Here is a 21,242-nt window from a genome sequence, read left to right on the forward strand (position 1 = left end):
GATAGATAGATAGATAGATAGATAGATAGATAGATAGATAGATAGATAGATAGATATACAGAAAGACAGGTAAATAGATAGATAGATAGATAGATAGATAGATAGATAGATAGATAGATAGATAGATAGATAGATAGATAGATAGATAGATAGATAGACAGACAGACAGAAGTTCCTCAGGGTAGTGTCTTCGGACCAACCATCTTCAGCTACTTGATCGGTGAACTTCCCTCCATCAGAAGCTCAGAAGTGGGATGTCCATTGGTGATTGCACAATGTTCAGCACCATTTGTGACTCCTCAGTTACTGAGGCAGCTCATATCCAAATGCAGCAAGACCTGGACAATATCCAGGCTTGAGCTGACAAGTCATCAACCTTTTTCCAGAATTGTAGCCTTGTCCTATGAGCTGAGAACTGAAGAAATTGCATTTGTATAGCGCCTTTCATGACAGGAGGATGCCTCAAAGTACTATAGAGCCAATGAAACACTTTTGAAATGTAGCCACTGATGTAATGCGGGAAATGCAGTAGCCACTTTGTGCACAGCAAGATCCCACAAACAGCAGGGTGCAAATGACCAGATAATCAGTTTCACTGATGCTAATTGAGGGATAAATATTCGCCAGAAAACTGGGAAGGACTTTCCTGCACTAGTGCCATTGGATCTTTTACATACACCTGACAGGACTGACCATGTCTTGGTGGAACATCTTATCAGGAAGACAGCACACCTGACAATGTCCTTTAGGACTGCACCAAGGTGTCAACCTAGACATGGAGCTCAAGTCTCCAGAATAACATCTGGATGCACAATCTCCTGCCTCCCAGGTTCCTGTCGTTGTTCACCTCAGCCACTTCTTCACACTGGAAGCAGGAGTGTTCCTCAGAGGGCTTTCTGTCTCCGCAAGACACCAGGAATTCCAGCCCACTGTGCACTGTCTGAATTAGTTACAATGCTGCATATCCGAGCAGCCATTCCTGCAATCATTACCTTATCCTGAAGTTTCCTTACTGCCAGATTCCTAAGTTGCACTGGTTCCATTCTCCCCTCAATCCTCTGCTTACTGACCTACTTTGGTTACCAGTCTCACAGCATCTCAATTTAAAAATATTCATCCTTCTGTTGAAATTCCTCCAAGTCTGTTCTCCCCCCTCCACCTCACATCTCCCACTCCACCTGAGGAAGGAGCAGCAAGCGCTCCGAAAGCTAGTGGCGTTTGCTACCATATAAACCTGTTGGACTTTAACCTGGTGTTGTTAGACTTCTTACTGTGTTTACCCCAGTCCAACGCCGGCATCTCCACATTGTGACTCCCCCCTCCAGCCAGACAACCCTCTAAAACCTCGGCGCTCTTCCAATTCGGATCTTACGGATCTCCAATTCCCAATGCTCCACCATTGGCGGCCTTGCCTTCAGCTTTTAGGGCCCTCCCTAAGTCAGTCAGCCTCCTCATCTCTCTCTCCTCCTTTCAGATGTTCTACTCTTTGGCCAAGCTTTTGGTCACCTGACCTAATATCTCCTCATGTGGTTCAGTGCTACTTCTATTCTGAAAGCACTCCTGTGAAACATCTTGGGGATTTTATATTAAAGAAGCTGTGTATCTGCAAGTTGTTTCTGATGTCCTTTCAAGCACATGAACAGGCAAGTCCAATCTTCATCCTCACCTCACACCACCCCGCCACCCCCCCGCCCCCCACAACCCCCCCCCAACCGCCCCCCCACAAGACTCCCACACCCCCCATGGCCACCTGTTCTTGGGTGCAATCGAATTTCTGAGTCAGTGGGTCTTTGCTTTCTTCATGCATGACCAATAATAACCACAGTAAGAAGTTTAACAACACCAGGTTAAAGTCCAACAGGTTTATTTGGTAGCAAAAGCCACACAAGCTTTCGAGGCTCTAAGCCCCTTCTTCAGGTGAGTGGGAATTCTGTTCACAAACAGAACTTATAAAGACACAGACTCAATTTACATGAATAATGGTTGGAATGCGAATACTTACAACTAATCCAGTCTTTAAGAAACAAAACAATGGGAGTGGAGAGAGCATCAAGACAGGCTAAAAAGATGTGTATTGTCTCCAGACAAGACAGCCAGTGAAACTCTGCAGGTCCACGCAACTGTGGGAGTTACAAATAGTGTGACATGAACCCAATATCCCGGTTGAGGCCGTCCTTGTGTGTGCGGAACTTGGCTATCAGTTTTTGCTCAGCGACTCTGCGCTGTCGTGTGTCACGAAGGCCGCCTTGGAGAACGCTTACCCGAATATCAGAGGCCGAATGCCCGTGACCGCTGAAGTGCTCCCCAACAGGAAGAGAACAGTCTTGCCTGGTGATTGTCGAGCGGATAATAACCAGACATTGGTCTGGGCATGTGGTTGTTCAAAGTTTTTGATAAGAAGTCTCACAGCACCCTAATATAGAAAGGATATTATTAAACTAGAAAGAGTGCAGAAAAGATTTACTAGGGTGCTACCCGGACTTGATGGTTTGAGTTATAAGGAGAGGCTGGATAGACTGGGTCTTTTTTCTCTGGAGCATAGAAGGCTGAGGGTGATCTTATAGATGTCTATAAAATAATGAGAAGCATAGATCAGCTAGACAATCAATATCTTTTCCCAAAGGTAGGGGTGTCTAAAACTAGAGGGCATAGGTTTAAGGCGAGAGGGGAGAGATACAAAAGTGTCCAGAGGGGCAATGTTTTCACACAGAGGGTGGTGAGTGTCTGGAACAAGCTGCCAGAGGTAGTAGTAGAGGCAGGTACAATTTTGTCTTTTAAAAAGCATTTAGACAGTTACATGGGTACGATGGGTACAGAGGGATATGGGCCCTATGCGGGCAATTAGGACTAGCTTCGGGGTTTAAAAAAAAGGGCGGCATGGACAAGTTGGGCCAAAGGGCCTGTTTCCATGCTGTAAACCTCTATGACTCTATGAACACTAGGTTAAAATCCGACAGGCTTATTTGGAATCACGAGCTTTTGGAGCACTGCTCCTTCATCAGGTGAGTGAAGAGTCCCTCACCTGATGAAGGAGCAGCGCTCCGAAAGCTCATGATTCCAAATAAACCTGTTGGACTTTAACCTGGTGTCGAGAGACTTCTTACTGTGCCCACCCCAGTCCAACGCCGGCATCAAAGTTCATGATGTTCACTGTGCACAGCAAAGCCAGATAGACTGAGGGTTAGTGATTGAGTGCCATCTGTTAGAAAGAAACCCAGGGAGAAACAGGATAGACAAATGCCAAACACATTTCTGAGTTATTGATGACAGATCTGTCCGACTCTTATTACTGTTTTAGAAACAGAAAACAGCTCAGTAATGTCAGTTATTCAAAAAGTCTCTTTGTCCAGCTAGACATTTACATATTTTTGATTGAAATTATTTTTCACTCAAAAATGGAAGGACCTTTTTCTCTGAAATTGCAGAATTAATTAATGCCGATAGTGCATTTTACAATGTCCGTGTTTTATCGTAATGTTGAGCAGGCGACTGCATGTACACATTCCGAATCAGGTTTGTATTACAGTCGGGGGAGCTGTGTTGAACCTGTGTTTTAGGACTTAACGCGGGCCAATTTACACATTCCTCTAGTTAGTCGAACTTTTACACCTGATTGGCTCAAGGGCAAAATCCTCTGCTTGTGCACCAGTCAAAAGCATAACAGATGGGTGTAAGTAATTGGGTCAAGGCACGGTAGCACAGTGGTTAGCACTGCTGCTTCACAGCTCCAGGGTCCTGGGTTCGATTCCCGGATCGGGTCACTGTCTGTGTGGAGTTTGCACATTCTCCTCGTGTCTGCGTGGGTTTCCTCCGGGTGCTCCGGTTTCCTCCCACAGTCCAAAGATGTGCAGGTCAGGTTGATTGGCCAGGTTATAAAAAAGAAATTGCCCCTTAGAGTCCTGGGATGCGTAGGTTAGAGGGACTAGCGGGTAAATATGTGGGTGTAGGGCCTGGGTGGGATTGTGGTCAGTGCAGACTCGATGGGCCAAATGGCCTCCTTCTGCACTGTAGGGATTCTATGAAGTTCTGTTGTAGTGATGTGTCCAACAGCTTTCGCTGCCAGTTAGACTTGTCCCTGCAGCCCAAAGCTTTTGTTTCCATTAGGTTTGTGAAAGTCTGACCTGCTAACAGGGCAGTGAGAGATCTGAGTGAACCAATAGAATATCTCTTTTTATCAGATGGAATGATTGTGAAATTGAAAGCACAAAGATTGAGGAGGAGGTCTAAGTTACAGTGAGTGAATTCGATGACAAATCAGGCACGGTGGCACAGTGGTTAGCATTGCTGCCTCACAGCGCCAGGGAGCCCAGTTCGATTCCGACCTTTGGTGACTGTCTATGTGGAGTTTGCATGTTCTCCCCGTGTCTGTGTGGGTTTCCTCCCACAGTCCAAACATGTGCAGGTTAGGTTTGATTTGATTTATTATTATCACATGTATTGGGCTACAGTGAAAAGTATTGTTTCTTGCGCACTATACAGGCAAAGCATACCGTTCATAGGGGAAAAGGGAAAGGAAAGGGTGCAGAATATAGTATTGCAGTTACAGGTAGGGTGGATTGGCCATGCTAAATTGTGCCTTAGTGTCCGAAGGTATGTAGGCTAGGGGGATTAGCGGGGTAAGTTCATGGGGTTACGGAGATAGGGCCTAGGTAAGATATTCTGTTGGAGAGTCGGTGCAGCCTCGATGGGCCAAATGGCCTCCTTTTGCACTGTAGGGATTCTATGATCCTATAACTGTCCTTTAGGGAAGGAGACCTGCCTTCCCTACCCGGTCTGGCCTACCTGCGACTCTAGACCCACAGCCACTCTTAACTGCCCTCTGAAATGTTAAGAGCAATGTGCTTGGGTGGTAGACGCCATCCTTGACTATGATCTCCACGTCCCAGAAAGGAACAAGAAACAAGATAGCTGGTATGTAAAGAGTTAATCTGCACAATTTCATTTTAATTGTCCATGCCTTTGGTAAAACCTAAAACTTTGGGCTGCATTTTTAAAATTGCAGTTTACTACAGTCATGTCCAGTTTACGAGATTCTAGAATTGGATTCCACTGGAGCAATGAAGAAGCTTTCTTTTTGACTGGTGCACAAGCAGAGGATTTTGCCCTTGAGTCAATCAGGTGTAAAAGTTTGACTAACTAGAGGAATGTGTAAATTGGCCCACGTTAAGTCCCAAAACACAGGTTCAACACAGCTCCCCCGACTGTAATACAAACCTGATTCGGAATGTGTACATGCAGTCGCCTGCTCAACATTACGATAAAACACGGACATTGTAAAATGCACTATCGGCATTAATTAATTCTGCAATTTCAGAGAAAAAGGTCCTTCCATTTTTGAGTGAAAAATAATTTCAATCAAAAATATGTAAATGTCTAGCTGGACAAAGAGACTTTTCGATTCCCGGCTTGGGTCACTGTCTGTGCGGAGTCTGTACGTTCTCCCCCTGTCTACGTGGCTTTCCTCCGGGTGCTCCGGTTTCCTCCCACAGTCCAAAGATGTGTGGGTTAGGCTGATTGGCCATGCTAAATTGACCCGAATGTCAGGGGGATTCGCAAGGTAAATATGTGGTGTTATGGGAATAGGGCCTGGGTGGGGTTGTGGTTGGTGTAGACTCGATGGGCCGAATGTCCTCCTCCTGCACGGTAGGGATTCTATGATTCTATTCTAAGCTGGGATTTCATGGAGTTCTCCCCTTTCTCAGTTCGTCTAAGTATCTGGAGACAACTTGCCCCGATACAGGGCAGTTTATTTCAATATTCTGCCGCCACCTCGAGCCTAACGCAGCCTAACCCAAAAAGGTCAGCGGCTGGTGTACGCAGGATATTCTGAGCCTACTTTGATTAATGGGAGGAGGCCATGATTTAACATCTGCTCCCATACAGTTTGACCACAGGTAAACTGATCTCTGCTACATGCTAGAGGCAGTGATTTTAAAAGCCAACTAAATTTAACCTGTTCGCAGGAGGCTCTGAACCATTAGCCTGAACCGCTAGACAAAACGGGGATTATCTGGGTGTCGGGGTTATTTTTTGCTGTGTTTAAAATACAGTGGCACAGAGGCTGTGTGGGAAGGTACGGCAAAGTTTGAAATAATAAGCTTTGCACATGCCTTAACCCGCCAGGAATGGGACTAAATATTGGCAGAAATGTCACAAACAAGCAGCAATATCCTGTCAGGAATTAAACTTGTACCTGAGCCGATTAGATAAGGGATATCAGAGTGAACAGCATATCTGGTTGCTATGATATTGAGCCAAGGGGGGTCCCATCAGATCACATTACAAGATGAGAGACACAAGTATCTTCTATATGAAGGTTTGCTTTTGCTATGCAAGGATTGCTTAATCAAAACAAAAGGCCCCAAACTTTCACTGCCATATAAGTCCACAGCACATTGCCACGATGCAGTTAAGCGCCTTCTCATAACGGATTGTTATTTGGGAGTTTTATACCCTCTGGTTTATCTAGTAAGTGGAGAACAGTCAGTGAAATGTGGTTGTCAGGCTGAGGAAACTAAATTAGGAACAGAGCAGTTGTTAATTGACGCTGCTACATATTAAAGTTTATTTATTAGCCACAAGTAAGGCTTACATTAACACTGCAATGAAGCTACCGTGAAATTCCCCTAGTCGCCACACTCTGGCACCTGTTCGGGTCAATGCACCCTAACCAGCACGTCTTTCAGACTGTGGGAGGAAACTGGAGCACCCGGAGAAAACCCACGCAGACATGGAGAGAACGTGCAAACTCCACACAGACAGTGACCCAGGGAATCGAACCTGGGTCTCTGGCACTGAGGCAGCAGTGCTAAACCACCGTGCCGCCCTGAAGCTGTGGCTCAGTGGGATCTGCTCCCACCTTAGGTTCAATTCCCACTCCAGACACTTCAGCACAAAATCTACTCTGTTGACACTCCCAGTGAAGTACTGAGGGTGTGCTGCACTTCCGGAGGCACCATGTTCAGAATAAGATGTTAAACTGCGGGCCCCGTCTGTTCTAACCAGATAACCAGGTGGTGAAGACCAGGACTGGAGCCTGGACATTATGAACTGATATCAGTGCTTCCCAAACCTTTCTCCCCACTGTGCCATGAGTGGAGGGAGGATGGGGAGGTGTGAGGGTGGAGGAGGGGACAAATTAAAGCAGTGGGGAATGGTGAGTGGAAAGGGGGATATGAGTGTGAGGAGGGTTGTGAGAGTGGGGGCAGGGAATGAGAGGGGAGGCAGCTGTGAGAATGGGGGGAATGAGAATGGGGGCAAATAGCAGTGAAGGAGATGTGAGAGTTGGGGAAACGAATGTGGGGAGTTGTGAGCGTGAGGGGGGTTGGGGGATCTCCAGAATTATCCCCAGCAAATAGGAGAGAATTTCTCTGCTGAGTCTGTGACATCCTGGCTAGCTACCTCTCTGCTGCCCCAGTCGACCCCAGGGTAACCAGCCAGACTCTGTCTCTGTCTGGGGACTTGTATTTTCATCAAAGTGACCCAAAGTAACCCTTCCATTAGGGTCACTCCACAGCCACTATTACAGACTTAGAACTTGTGACCCCCAAACTCCGGCCCAGGTCCCCAACAGCGACAATGAGCCACAGTTTGGGACCCCCTGACTTACAGTAAATCCCCACTCAGCATTGAGTCCGTTAACATTGTTTCACTTTAATGTCATTAGTTTAAAAAAAAAGTTTATTTATTAGTGTCACAAGTAGGTTTACATTAACACAGCAATGAAGTTACTGTGAAAACCCCTAGTCGCCACACTCCGGCGCCTGTTCGGGTACACTGAGGGAGAATTTAGCACGGCCAATGCAGCTAGGATAAATAGGAAGGATACATCCGTTTAAGGTTGTGAGTTTCACTCTAACCCCTTTTGTCACAAACCATTCTGTGGTCTGAATGTGTCCGTGATGTAGTCCCAGAACTTCCATTCCCATCCTCGGAGCTGAACTCCCACTTCCCACCCCCCCAGCTCCCACGTTCACTCCTCCTCACATTTCCACCCTCCATTCTTACTGTTAAAGTTCTGTGTCCACTGCCACTATTCTTCAGCTGTTCCTCTTCCCCTCGCTCCCACTCCCGCTCTCCCAGCACTGAAATCCCGGGATTCCTGCAGCTGTCATCTGCACCGACTAACATCCACCACTAGATAGAGCCCATCAGAAAACAGTGAGCGCAACTTGATTCACGACAACTATTTATTTTATTGTACACTACTTATTCCATACTTAGTGACTTATTTTCTTTTACAAGTTACTTCAGCTGGAAATGCATGTGTGTCGTGACTTTGAGGAAACCAACCACAACTTTAAGTGAAAACTTACTGTACAAGCTTTCATTTTCACAGACGCACATTATCCATCTTCCACCTTCCAACAGTTTCAGTCTGTGTCTTTATATAGGAGCATTGAAAAATCCCCAATTAATAGCCCATTACCCGTAAACACTTAAACATCCAACTGATAAACACCAGTGCCATGCGTCCCCTCAAATGGACATTAATGTTTGATGGTATTATCTTAATGATGAGCAGGAAAGTTCACCCAGATGTACTGATAGTAATTATCCCTCAACCAACACCTGCAAAAAGATTATCTGGCCGTTGTCACGTTGCTGTTTGTGGTATGTTGCTGCGCTGCCACATTTCCTAAATTAAAGTTTAAAGTTAAAGTTCATTTATTAGTGTCACAAGTAAGGGTTACATTAACACTGCAATGAAGTTACTGTGAAATTCCCCTAGTCGCCACACTCTGCCGCCTTTTTGGGTAAATGTACCTAACAAGCACGTCTTTCGGACTGTGGGAGGAAACCGGAACACCGGGAGGAAACCCACGCAGACATGGGGAGAATGTGCAAACTCCACACAGACAGTGACCCAAGGCTGGAATTAAAACCGGGTTCCTGGCGCTGTGAGGCAGCGGCACTAACCACTGTGCCACTGTGTTGTCACAAATGAAGTGGAGGATGTGGGCAATTTAATCATCTAACACTGAGAAAGCGTTGCCTATCCGATATGCCTCCATCATTGAGAAGTCATAATAAACACTTTCGAAGTTGGGAGAATGTAACTTTGTGGAATAACCTTAGACATTACTGCGGCGCAATGCGCTGTTAACATGTTTATCATCCACTTGTTAAATGTCTCAGGGCAGAATTCATGCAACAACCTCAATGGGAGCTCTGCTTAAAGAGCCTGCAACCCAGGTGTGCGGAGTTACAACAATAACTTACATTAATGTAGAATCTTCAGCGTAATGATAGGTCCCAATCCACTTCACAGGAGTGTTATAAAACAAAGTGTGACACTGAAGGTAGATGACCAAAAGCTTTCTCAAAGACGTGGGGTAAAGGCGTGTCTGAAAGTAGGAAAGCAAGGCGGAGAGGTTTGGGGAGGGAATTCCAGAGCTTAGGGTGCAGGCAGCTGAAGACAGGGCTACCAATGTTGGAGTGATTATAATTGGGATACTCAAGAGGTCAAACGTTGAGGAGTACAAACACCTCAGAAGATTATAGGGCTGGGGGAGATTCCAGGGATAGGGAAGAGCAAGGCCATGGAGAGGGGATGGGAATTTTAAAATAAAGCTATATCTTGACAGGGGGCCAGTGTGGGTCAGTATGCGCAAGGGTGAGAGGGGAATGGGACTTGATGTGAGTTAGATGAGGTGAAATAGAATTTAAAGCACAAACCTTTTGGTCTAACTGGTCTATGTCAAGGTTTATATTCCATGTGAGCCCCCACCTTTCACCTCAGCCTAATCAGAGATCTCTCTATTTCTTTCTCCCTCAGCTACTTACCCCTCTTTCCCTTAAAGGCTTCTATGATATTTGCCTCACCACCCCCTGTGGCAGCAAGTTCCCCAAACTCACAACTCTCTGGGTAAGGGGGGGGGGGGTGGCACGGTGGCATGGTGGCACAGTGGTTAGCACTGCTGCCTCACAACGCCAGGGACCCGGGTTCAATTCCCTTGGGTCACTGTCTATGCGGAGTCTGCACGTTCTCCCCGTGTCTGCCTGGGTTTCCTCCGGGTGCTCTGGTTTCCTCCCACAGTCTGAAAGACGTGCTGGTTGGGTGCATTGGCCATGCTAAATTCTCCCTCAGTGTACCCGAACAGGCGCCGGAGAGTGGCGACTAGGGGATTTTCACAGTAACTTCATTGCAGTGTTAATGTCAGCCTATCTGTGACACTAATAAATAAACTTGAACTAAAGACCTTTCTCCTGAATGCGCGACTGAATTTATTAGTGACTGTCACATATTAAAGGTGTCAAGGGTTATGGGGTGAGAGCAGGAGGATGGGCATTGAGATAGAGCAATGATTCCCAACCTTTTATCTGTCATGTCACATCTCTCTACTACAAAACATTTTGACACACCTCCTATTGTCTCTCTCTTTTTCCCTTACTGGGAACTTTGTTTTTAACTTCTTCCTGTCCTCTCACCTGTTTTTTTAAACATTTCCCTGTCTCTCACTTCTCCCGGGGGTTTTTGCACCCTTTTAGAGTTTTGGCTTTGTGTGCGGGCGCACGGGGACCTTTGCTTCAGCTCCAAGTCCCATTGGCCACAGGGATGGGTCTGACCAACGTTAAAAAATCTGTAAACATGCATTTGCAGCTCTTTCCCAGCTGGTGGTAGCCCCAAGATTGGTCGGGTCTTGGAGATAGCAACCATAGAGCTAATACAAAGGTTAGTTTTAGTTTAAATACATGAATTTTGAATCATTCTGAATCTTTTTTTGCGGCACACTTGGAGGGTCTTCACGGCACGGCAGGGTGCCATGGCACATCGGCTAGGGAACCTCTGAGATAGAGCATCAGTCATCATCATACTGAATGGCGGAGCAGGCTTGAAGGGCCGAATGGCCTACTCCTGCTCCTATTTTTTTCTATGTTTCTATTTGTGTCCTGAGTTTCAGTCGTCCCCATTAGTATTAGGGGCGGCCTGGTGGCGCAGTGGTTAGCACTGCTGCCTCACAGCACCAGGGACCCGGGTTCGATACCCGGCTTGGGTCACTGTCTGTGCGGAGTCTGTACGTTTTCCCTGTGTCTGCGTGGGTTTCCTCCGAGTGCTCCGGTTTCCCCCCACAGTTCAAAGATGTGCGGGTTAGGTGGATTGGCCGTGCTAAATTGACCATTAGTTTCAGGGGGATGAGTTAGGGTAAATGCATGGGGTTGTGGGGGTAGGGCCTGGATCGGATTATGGCTGGTACAGACCCGATGGGCTGAATGGCCCCCTTCAGCGCTGTAGGATTCTACAATGATTCTAATAAATATTTGCTTTATATCTGTCACAGTGAACTCCTTCTGTATTTTAAAGATTTCTATCAGGCCACCTCTCAGTCTTCTCTTTTCCGGAGAAAAGACCCCCAGTTTGTCCCATTGTTCCTGACAGCAAGCACGCTGGCAGTGACGATTTATGACCCAAAGTATCTGACATCCAAACGGGGAATGGGAGGCAGTAATTCACCGCAAGGAGCTAGGTTTCAATATGTGAATTGAAACATGGCTACGTAAAAAACAGAATTTGGTGGTTTACCTCGGGATCTTTTGGATTTCTGGAATCTAAATCACTGGATCCACTGGATCCCGCATGCCTGCCTGGAAAATGTCACCTTATTGGACACCCTTCTCGACAATTCCAATTCCCCCTGACCCCTGACCTTTCCCATGAGGCTTTGACGTTCGCCTCACAGCTACAAACCATTCCCCACACAGTCTCCATTCCCTACTATTTCCCATTCCTCCCCCAAAACAAGGCTTCCGATTATCCCAAACTAATGATCCTCAGATCATCCCCAATCTAGGCTTTCAACCTTTCCCATTCCTGGCCCCTCTAATCTTCCACATGAGGACTCCAGGTCCATCCCTTTCTCCAGATCCCAAGATCATAAGCCTAGCCCATTCCCCAATCCCCGGACTACACACCACCCTCATCCCTAGAAACCTGAGATCAACTCCCTGACATCAACATCCATAGAATCAGAGAATCCTACAGTGCAGAAGGAGGCCATTTGGCCCATCTAGTCTGCACTGACCACAATCCCACCCAGGCCCTATCCCCATGCATTTACCCTAGCTAGTCCCCCTGACACTAAGGGGCAACTTAGCATGGCCAATCCACCTAACCCACACATCTTGGGACTGTGAGAGGAAACCAGATCACCTGGAGGAAACCCACACGGGGAGAACGTGCAAACTCCACACAGACAGTGAACCAAGCAGGGATTCGAACCTGGGACCTTGGCGCTGTGAGGCAGCAGTGCTAACCACTGTGCCACCGTGCCGCCCTATGATTCTATGGTCCACACAAATCCTAGTGCATCCCCCCGACCTGGTCCCAGGGATTGATCCCTGTCTGGCTGTCAATCAATCTAGCTTCCAGGTTGGGAACCTTTCAGTGATATCACGCGCACTGTGGAATCAAACCCTGGCTCCGATTTCCCTGTGTGCCCCCAAGCTCCCGTCTCCTGGTGGACCAGCTCAGTTAAAATCCAGCCCGAGGCTTCAGTGTCACTCCTGATGTCTGCACCACTATCCAGAGCACTCGCACTGGCGTCAGCTGTTTCTGAGCAGGTAATACTTCCACCTTTGACACAGATGCTTTCAGGTTTATTGCTCCACTCCATTGACTTTAGTACATTAACCTCAGCTGACACAGTATGGATGGAATGCTGTACTGGCAGAGATGCTGTCTTTCTGTTCTTTTTTAAACTAATTGCCTGTTTGCCCTTTCAAAGAACAGCAGGGGAGTTCTCCGTGATGTCCTGAACAATATTAATGGGCGGCACGGTGACACAGTGGTTAGCACTGCCGCCTCACAGCACCAGGGACCTGGGTTCAATTCTGGCTTGGAAGTCTGCATTCTCCCCATGTCTGCATGGGTTCCCTCCGGGTGCTCCGGTTTCCTCCCACAGTCCAAAGATGTGTGGGTTAGTTAGATTGGCCATGCTAAATTGCCCTAGTGTCAGGGGATTAGCAGGGTAAATATGTGGGGTTACGGGAATAGGGCCTGGCTGGGATTGTGGTCGGTGCAGACTCGATGGGCCAAATGGCCTCCTTCTGCACTGTAGGGATTCTATGATTCTATGATTCTAATATTACCCTTTAATCAATGTCATCAAAACAGATTATCTGGTCATTTATCTCATTGCCGTTTGTAGGAGTGTGTGGATTATCTGTCATATTCTGTACATTGGACCAATGACCACAGTTCGAGAGTACCTCAGAGGCTGTAAAGCACACTGGGACGTTGTGAGGTTGTGAAAGGTTAGACCAGTGGCAGCAAAAACACCCAGAACCTTCCATTCAATCGAAGGAAGGTCTGCAATGGAGGAGGACCTTGAATGTCAATGCACCATTCCTGTAATCAACACTCGGGGCCCTATCCTCAGACATTTATCTGCGGTATTTGAATGTGATGACAGACAGCAAGTCTGAACTTGGACTATGACCTGAAAGCAATGCCCTTCCCACATCCCTCAAACACCAAGAGAGCAGACACGCCAGACCATGTGTCACGCTGAATATCCTTAAACAATAAATAGGCACTTTGGCCTCTCACTGGGTGCAGAATAATTCTGCTTTGCTTTGTGCTACTCTCCAGAATCAAACTGGAGTCTCGAGGGCATTGCTGCGAGTATAAAACCAGGACAAAAATCAAAGAAGGTGTTAAAAAAAAACATGCCTTTATTTTCATTTTCTTTGAACACTTTCATTCATTAAATTATTGAAGACAGGGTAAGCAGATTGTTTTGACAAACAGGCATCATCCAATCAGGGTATTAAGATCTTGTTTGCTTTCCCATAAGTGCAGCAAAGCAAAGCAACAAAGATGGACGAGTTTGGCAGCCGATGGAGAGGAAATGGGTGATAGGCCAGTTGGAGGTCATGTGATGAAAGCTGCAGGAAAACGTCCAACTGGAAGTGGGAATCCCCAGATACCTCAATAACTGGAAGATCAATTTTGAACTGAGTAGAAAATGTGCTTTCGAGTCATAGGGCGGAACTTTACTGACACGGTTGTAAGATTGCACCCGAGGTCAATGGAGAATGCCGGTCTGCGAGCCTCGCCTGCCCCAATTTCATAGAGTCAGAGAGATTTACAGCATGGAAACAGGCCCTTCGGCCCAACTTGTCCATGCCGCCCTTTTTTACCACTAAGCTAGTCCCAATTGCCCACATTTGGCCATATCCCTCTATACCCATCTTACCCATGTAACTGTCTAAATGCTTTTTAAAAGGCAAAATTGTACCTGCCTCTCCTACTACCTCTGGCAGCTCGTTCCAGACACTCACCACCCTCTGTGTGAAAAAATTGCCCCTCTGGACACTTATGTATCTCTCCCCTCTCACTTTAAACTGATGCCCTCTAGTTTTAGACTCCCCTACCTTTGGGAAAAGATGTTGACTATCTAGCTGATCTATGCCCTTCATTATTTTACAGACGTCTTGATCCTCCTACACTCCAGGGAAAAAAGTCCCAGTCTATTCAGCTGCCCCTTATAACTCAAACCATCAATTCCCGGTAGCATCCAGTAAATCTTTTCTGCACTGTTTCTAGTTTAATAATCAGTAAAGATAGGCTCGCAGTCGGCTGTAATTGTGAACTCACTGGCAAATTTCCCAAGTAGCAGATCGATAAAGGGAACTCATTTGATTGCTCCAATTCAAAGGTGGATTTGAAGACAGGATGAAGCCCATCACATTGCGTAAGGAATTTTTACCCCTCGCTGCAGATATTGCAGATATTGCAAACATATCCGTATCGGAAATATGGAAGGGGTGGGAAGTTAGGTGCCATTCATTCCAAGATGCATTTCTCATGGAAAGCGATAAAGATGTTTGTGAGAGCTGGGCCCAGTGAGGATCCCATGGCAACACCATCTATTTGGGCAAACATGATGTCATTAAAACTGAACTCAACGGAGCAAGTTGTTGAGTTCGTAAGTTCAATGAATACAGATTTAGATAGTGGTGATGTGTCTGGACCACCATGATATAGTGACTCAATTCAATTGTCTATGGCTTCCTTGAATGGCACATTGGTGAATAGTCTAGCAATGTTGGACGGCCACATGTATATGGCCTTGCTATTGATATGCAAGTCCTGTATGGTCTTTGCAAAGGTGAGGAATCCTTCACCGTGTATGTGGGAAACCTGTTCAGATCTGATTGTAGCAACTCGCCCAATCATTCGACTGTTTCATGTTGTGCAGAACCATTCATAGATAACAGGAACATCACTCTTGTATGATTTGAGCAGCTCATACATGTGCAGTGCAGTAACATGTGAGAATGATCAATCTTGTCATATATACCACCCAGGAGCTTGTTTAGCGCAGCGGGCTGGGAGACTCGAGCCGAGGCCATTCCATGGGCTCCCCACTGGGCGTCACGGCCTCCTCGCGTCTCCCAGTGCCAGATTTCCAGCACCGTCAGTTCCGCGCCAGACATCGGTGCAGAGTGCCGAATATATTCCACAGCTCATTTCAATATCATTTCAGTGCTATTAGCGGGCCCAGGACTGAAATCTCCAGCCCACCAGCCTCTCCCCCCCTGCCAGGAATGGTTCACTTCAGCGGGGTTTACTATAGTTCCTCACTTGTGGGGAGCTGGTGGCCTGACCCCACTGAAATGAAGGGAGGGGGCAATTGGGGCCTCCCGGAGGGTCAGGCATTGGGGTTGGTGCCCCCTAGGCATTGCCATGTTGGCAGTGCCAGCCTGGGCCCCTTGGCACTGCCCATGGGGCAAAGTGACAATGCCCAAGGGGCATCAGGCAGTGCCATGGAGGGAAGGGCCTGATTGGGAGGGGGGGGGGGATTGCCTCCAGGGGTGGGGGGGTTCCCGCTGCTACATTGCACTTTGGGCTGAGTGACAGAGGGAGGAAGGCCAGCGATCCAGGCTGGCCATCAGGGTGGGGAGGAAACATGGCCTGCTGCGGGGTCGGGGGGGGGGGGGAGGTGGGAGACCAGCGTTGCTAAGGGGGATGGGGGGGGTCGGGGCTGGACCCGGACATGTCCGGGGGGGGGAGGCCAGCGATCGGACCGTAGGGGGGGTCGCACGGCTGCCGATGTGGGATTGCGGGGCTGACCTGCGATCGGGAGGCCGGCAGTGCGGGGCCACTGCACATGCACCGATCTTGGCGCTGACAGACCGGCGTATGCCCGCTCAGCTGTCGGCCTCTCCAGCAGGAATAGGCCCCACCCATTGATTTTTAACCTGAATCACTCTCGTGCACGCTGCAGAGTACAGAGTGTGGGAGATTCATGTTGAAACTCCCACTGAAAAGACCAGCGTGATTTACTCCAGTTTTTACACAAATTCAACACTTAGAATGTTTTTGGGAGAATCGCCCCCGTCGTGCCTGTATTCCATTTCAAGTACTTGTGCAGCTTGTTGCGATTGTTCTGACAGAATAGTATCCCTGGCCATGGGAGTATCTGAGTGAGAATAGCCTCAGTCAGTGTCACAATGGAAGCTCCCCTATCTTTAATTGTACAAGGGACACACTTGCAGCCTGAGTTCTACCTTCTGAAAATCAATGACATTTGTTAGAATCTGAAACGGCAGGCCAATGTCCGCTGAAGGAAACCTCAGTTTTGGTTTAATGGATCGGACACTTTCCTCTGAGCCAGAAGGCTGAGTTCAAGCCCTACTCCTCACGGAGACATAGATAGATAGGTTCTTGATTAATAAGGGGATCAGGGGTTATGGGGAAAAGGCAGGAGAATGGGGATGAGAAAAATATCAGCCATGATTGAATGACGGAGCAGACTCGATGGGCCGAGTGGCCTAATTCTGCTCCTATACCTTATGGTTTTATGTCGAATGTTTCCTAATGTCCCTTACGGGAGGAAAACCAATATTTAGCCCTTAATCAACACCACTAAAAAAGACATTCGGTGGAATTTTACAACCTGTCGTGATGAGGGGGAGACTGTAAAATGTGGTGAGCCATTCAAAATTCCATTGACTGTAGCAGGAATGTAAAATCCCATCGGCAGAAGGGATAGTAAAATTTCACCAATTATCTGGTCATGCTGGGGGTGCTGTGTGCAAATTAATGGCCACGTTTCCTACATTTCAACACTCAAAAGTAATTAGCTGTAAAATGTTCTGCAACGTCTTGAGAACATGAAGAATCATAGAACCCCTACAATGCAGAAGGAGGCCATTCGGCCCATCGAGTCTGCACCGACCACAATCCCACCCAGGCCCTATTCCCGTAACTCCACACATTTACCCTGCTAATCCCCCTGACACTAAGGGTCAACCTAACATGGCCAATCAACCTAACTTGCACACCTTTGGAGTGTGGGAGGAAACTGGAGCACCCGAAGGAAACCCACGCAGACACGGGGAGAACGTGCAGACTGTGCACAGACAGTGACCAAGGCCGGAATTGAACCTGCCGCTGTGAGGCAGCAGTGCTAACCACTGTGCCCCTATGAAAGAACTATAAACTCTTTCCATCTTTTTATATTGGGACTCCATTGGCCACTTGTGCATCTCTGCTTTCCATCACTCCATCATTGGCAGCCACGCCTTTCGCTGCCTGGGCCTAAGCTCTGGAATTCTTCCCCTAAACCTCTCTACTTCTCCACTTTCAAACCCTACTTCTTTGACCAAGCTTTGGTCACCTGTCCTAACATCTTCCTTCATGTCTCAATCACTCGTTTTTATTTGATAATTGCTCCTGTGAAGAGCCTAGGCATGGTTTGAAGATGCTTTATAAATGCAAGTTGTTGTTGTATTGGGATATCATTGGTAATGGATTTTTTTTTTCCATTTTTTTGTGTAGTAATTTCTAGAACCATGGATCACACGTACCAGAGTTCAGTATGGAGCTAGCAGCCATGATCGTATTGAATGGCGGAGCAGGCTTAAGGGGCTGAATGGCCTACTGCTGGTTCAGATGGTTCATAGCTGAAAATGTTGCCTCAACCCATCAATCATTATGGTTCTCTCACTTGACATAAAGCAAAGAGCAATTAAACTTTCTGGTCACCCTATTATAGAAAGGATATTATTAAACTAGAAAGAGTGCAGAAAATATTTACTAGGATGCTACCAGGACTTGATGATTTGAGTTATAAAGAGAGGCTGGATAGACTGGGACTTTTATCTCTGGAGTACAGGAGACTGAGGGGTGACCTTATAGAGGTCTATAAAATAATGAGGGGCGTAGGTCAGCTGGATAGTCAATATCTTTTCCCAAAAGTAGGGGAGTCTAAAACTAGAGGGCACAGGTTTAAGGTGAGAGGGGAGAGATACAAAAGTGTCCAGAGGGGCAATTCTTTCACACACAGGGTGGTGAGTGTCTGGAACAAGCTGCCAGAGGTAGTAGTAGAGGCGGGTACAATTTTGTCTTTTATAAAGCATTTAGACAGTTACATGGGTAAGATGGATATCGAGGGATATGGGCCAAACGCAGGCAATTGGGATTAGCTTAGGGGTTTGAAAAAAAAGGGTGGCATGGATAAGTTGGTCCGAAGGGCCTGTTTCCATGCTGTAAACCTCTATGACTCTATGATTCTAAACCCCTTTGCTCTATCTGGATAAACCCATGCCCACCTCAACTGGTGGTAAGTTAACTGGCACAGGATCTGAACTCAGCAGGTGAGAAATGATTGGGAGTATTGGCTCACCCCATTACCGCTGAGAAGGCATCTTTCACAGCTGGGAATATATTTGATGCAGTTAGTTCCACTGCCAAAGTATTCTGTCCCAATCATCTTTTTTCACAGATACATTATATGATAAGCTATCACCAGCCTTCGAACCTGGGAGACAGGATTCCCAAGCCATCTATTTCCTGATCTGTTTTAAATGTTTTCACACTATAAGCTAGGGTGGGTACTGTGTGTGTATTAATCTGTGGGGAAGGGGTTCGACTGCAACTGGCTGTAGACTTTAGGATGATATAATGGACATACCAGATGGTCAGAGCAATGTCCTTCTGGAGTTCTGAGACACTTATTACGTTTCATGCGTACTTGATGCATTAAAATGCTGCATATGGACCTGATTTCATTTTCTGAAGTTAATTCTGATCTCAGACCAACATTAATGAGAGGTTTGTGTCTGTACTGTGTGTTTCACACTCCCAGGATATCCCAAGACTCTTTACAGCCAATTAGGTCAATGGGCGACACGGTGGCACAGTGGTTAGCACCATGGCTTCACAGCGCCAGGGACCCGGGTTCAATTCCAGCCTGGGTGACTGTCTGTGTGTAGCTGACACATTCTCCCAGGGGGGGATTTCCCAGCCACACTTTCTCAAAACAGGAAAATCCTGCCAGAGGTCAACGAACCTTTGCATGGTGAGCTCTCCGCCCACTACGCTTCCCGTGGCAGGCGGGACAGGAAAATCCCCCATCCCCGTGTCTGCGTGGGGTTTCCTCCGGGTGCTCCAGTTTCCTCCCACACTCCGGGTTAGGTGAATTGGCCATGCTAAATAGCCCCTTACTGTCACGGGGACTGGCTAGGGTTACAGGGATAGGGCCTGGGTGGGATTGTGGTCGGTGCCGACTAGATGGGCCGAATGGCCTCCTTCTGCACTGTAGGATATTATGATTCTGTGATTCTATGATGTGTAGGTTAGGTGGATTGGCTATGGTAAATTGCACTTCAGTGTCCAAAGATGTGTAGGCTAGATGGATTAGCCATGGTAAATGTGTGGGGTTACAGGGATAGGGCGGAGGAGAGGGCCTGAGTAAGATACTCTATCAGGGGGTTGTTGCAGACTCAATGGACCGAATGTCCTCTGCTGTGTTGAATGGTGGAGCAGGCTTGAGGGGCTGAATTGTCCACTCCTGCTCCCAGCTCTTATGTTTCAATTTTTTCCTAAATCCAATTCCCTGTTTCAGTCACACAGATGCCATTGCCCCGCTGTTACCCATTGTAAGATTAGCTGTTTCCGTGCCGGGAAACTTCCTTTACCAGGCAGGCAGAGTGAGGCAGAAATTGACGATCCTCGCTCATTCAGATGTCAGTGTCGGTGACGGAGGAACCTGTTGACTGTGTACGTTCTTCTGGGAAATGTGGAGCTGCCGAGTATGTCACAGCACAAAATTTTTTTAAAAACCGCTGCCCTGATCATGACCCCTTTGCATTGCCCCCAAAATAACAGCCACCGTAAATAGAATCAGGCTGAGAAATGTGTGCGAGCTCTTATTGAAGAGAGATTGAAGGTGAAACTGAAGGTAGAATACAGGCCACACATCATTGCGTCCTTCACCGAATACTACACAACCTCACTATTTACAGACCCATTCCTCTTGGCACCATGAACCCAGTTGCGTGCTCTCAGACTGGCAACCTGCATTAGAGAAAAACTTGCATTTTTACACCACTGGTCACAACCACTGGATGTAAGTGTAGTCACCGTGGCAATGTAAAACTAGCTCCTAAAATTGCAATGTGATAATCACCAGATAATCTGTTTTTATGGCGTTGATTGAGGGATAAATATTGGCTAAGATGCCACAGATAACTTACCTGCTCTCCTTCTGCCTGAGAGGGCAGGCAGGGGCCACAGTTTAAACACCTCACCCGGAAGATGGCATCTCTGCCAGCGCAACAGTCCCACAGCGCTGCACGGGTGATCTTATAGAGGTCTGGGGGTGATCTTATAGAGGTCTGGGGGTGATCTTATAGAGGTCTTTAAAATCAGCTAGATAGTCAATATCTTTTCCCAAAAGTAGGGGAGTCCAAAACTAGAGGGCATAGGTTTAAGGTGAGAGGTGAGAGATACAAAAGTGTCCAGAGGGGCAATTTTTTCACACAGAGGGTGGTGAGTGTCTGGAACGAGCTGCCAGAGGTAGTAGTAGAGGCGGGTACAATTTTGTCTTTTAAAAAGCATTTAGATAATTACATGGGTAAGATGGGTATCGAGGGATATGGGCCAAACGCAGGCAATTGGGATTAGTTTAGGGGTTTAAAAAAAAAGGGCGGCATGGGCAAGTTGGGCCGAAGGGCCTGTTTCCATGCTGTAAACCTCTACGACTCTATCAGCTGCAACTTTTATGCTCAGGAGCAGGATTCAAGCACACGACCCTCTGACTTAGAGGGGAGAGTGCTTCCCACTGAGCCATGACTGACACACAACTCACGCTGGCTAGGCCCAAATTTCCATTTTTGTTAATAAACCAGCAACCAAAAGAACTGAAGGCAAAAAATTGTGAGCAATCATTTTATGTCACATATTCATGGGAAATTATGATTGAAAAATAATCAATAAACTCTTGTTTTCT

Source organism: Mustelus asterias, chromosome 1 (genome assembly GCF_964213995.1).
Source record: "Mustelus asterias chromosome 1, sMusAst1.hap1.1, whole genome shotgun sequence".
Taxonomy (NCBI): Eukaryota; Metazoa; Chordata; class Chondrichthyes; order Carcharhiniformes; family Triakidae; genus Mustelus; species Mustelus asterias.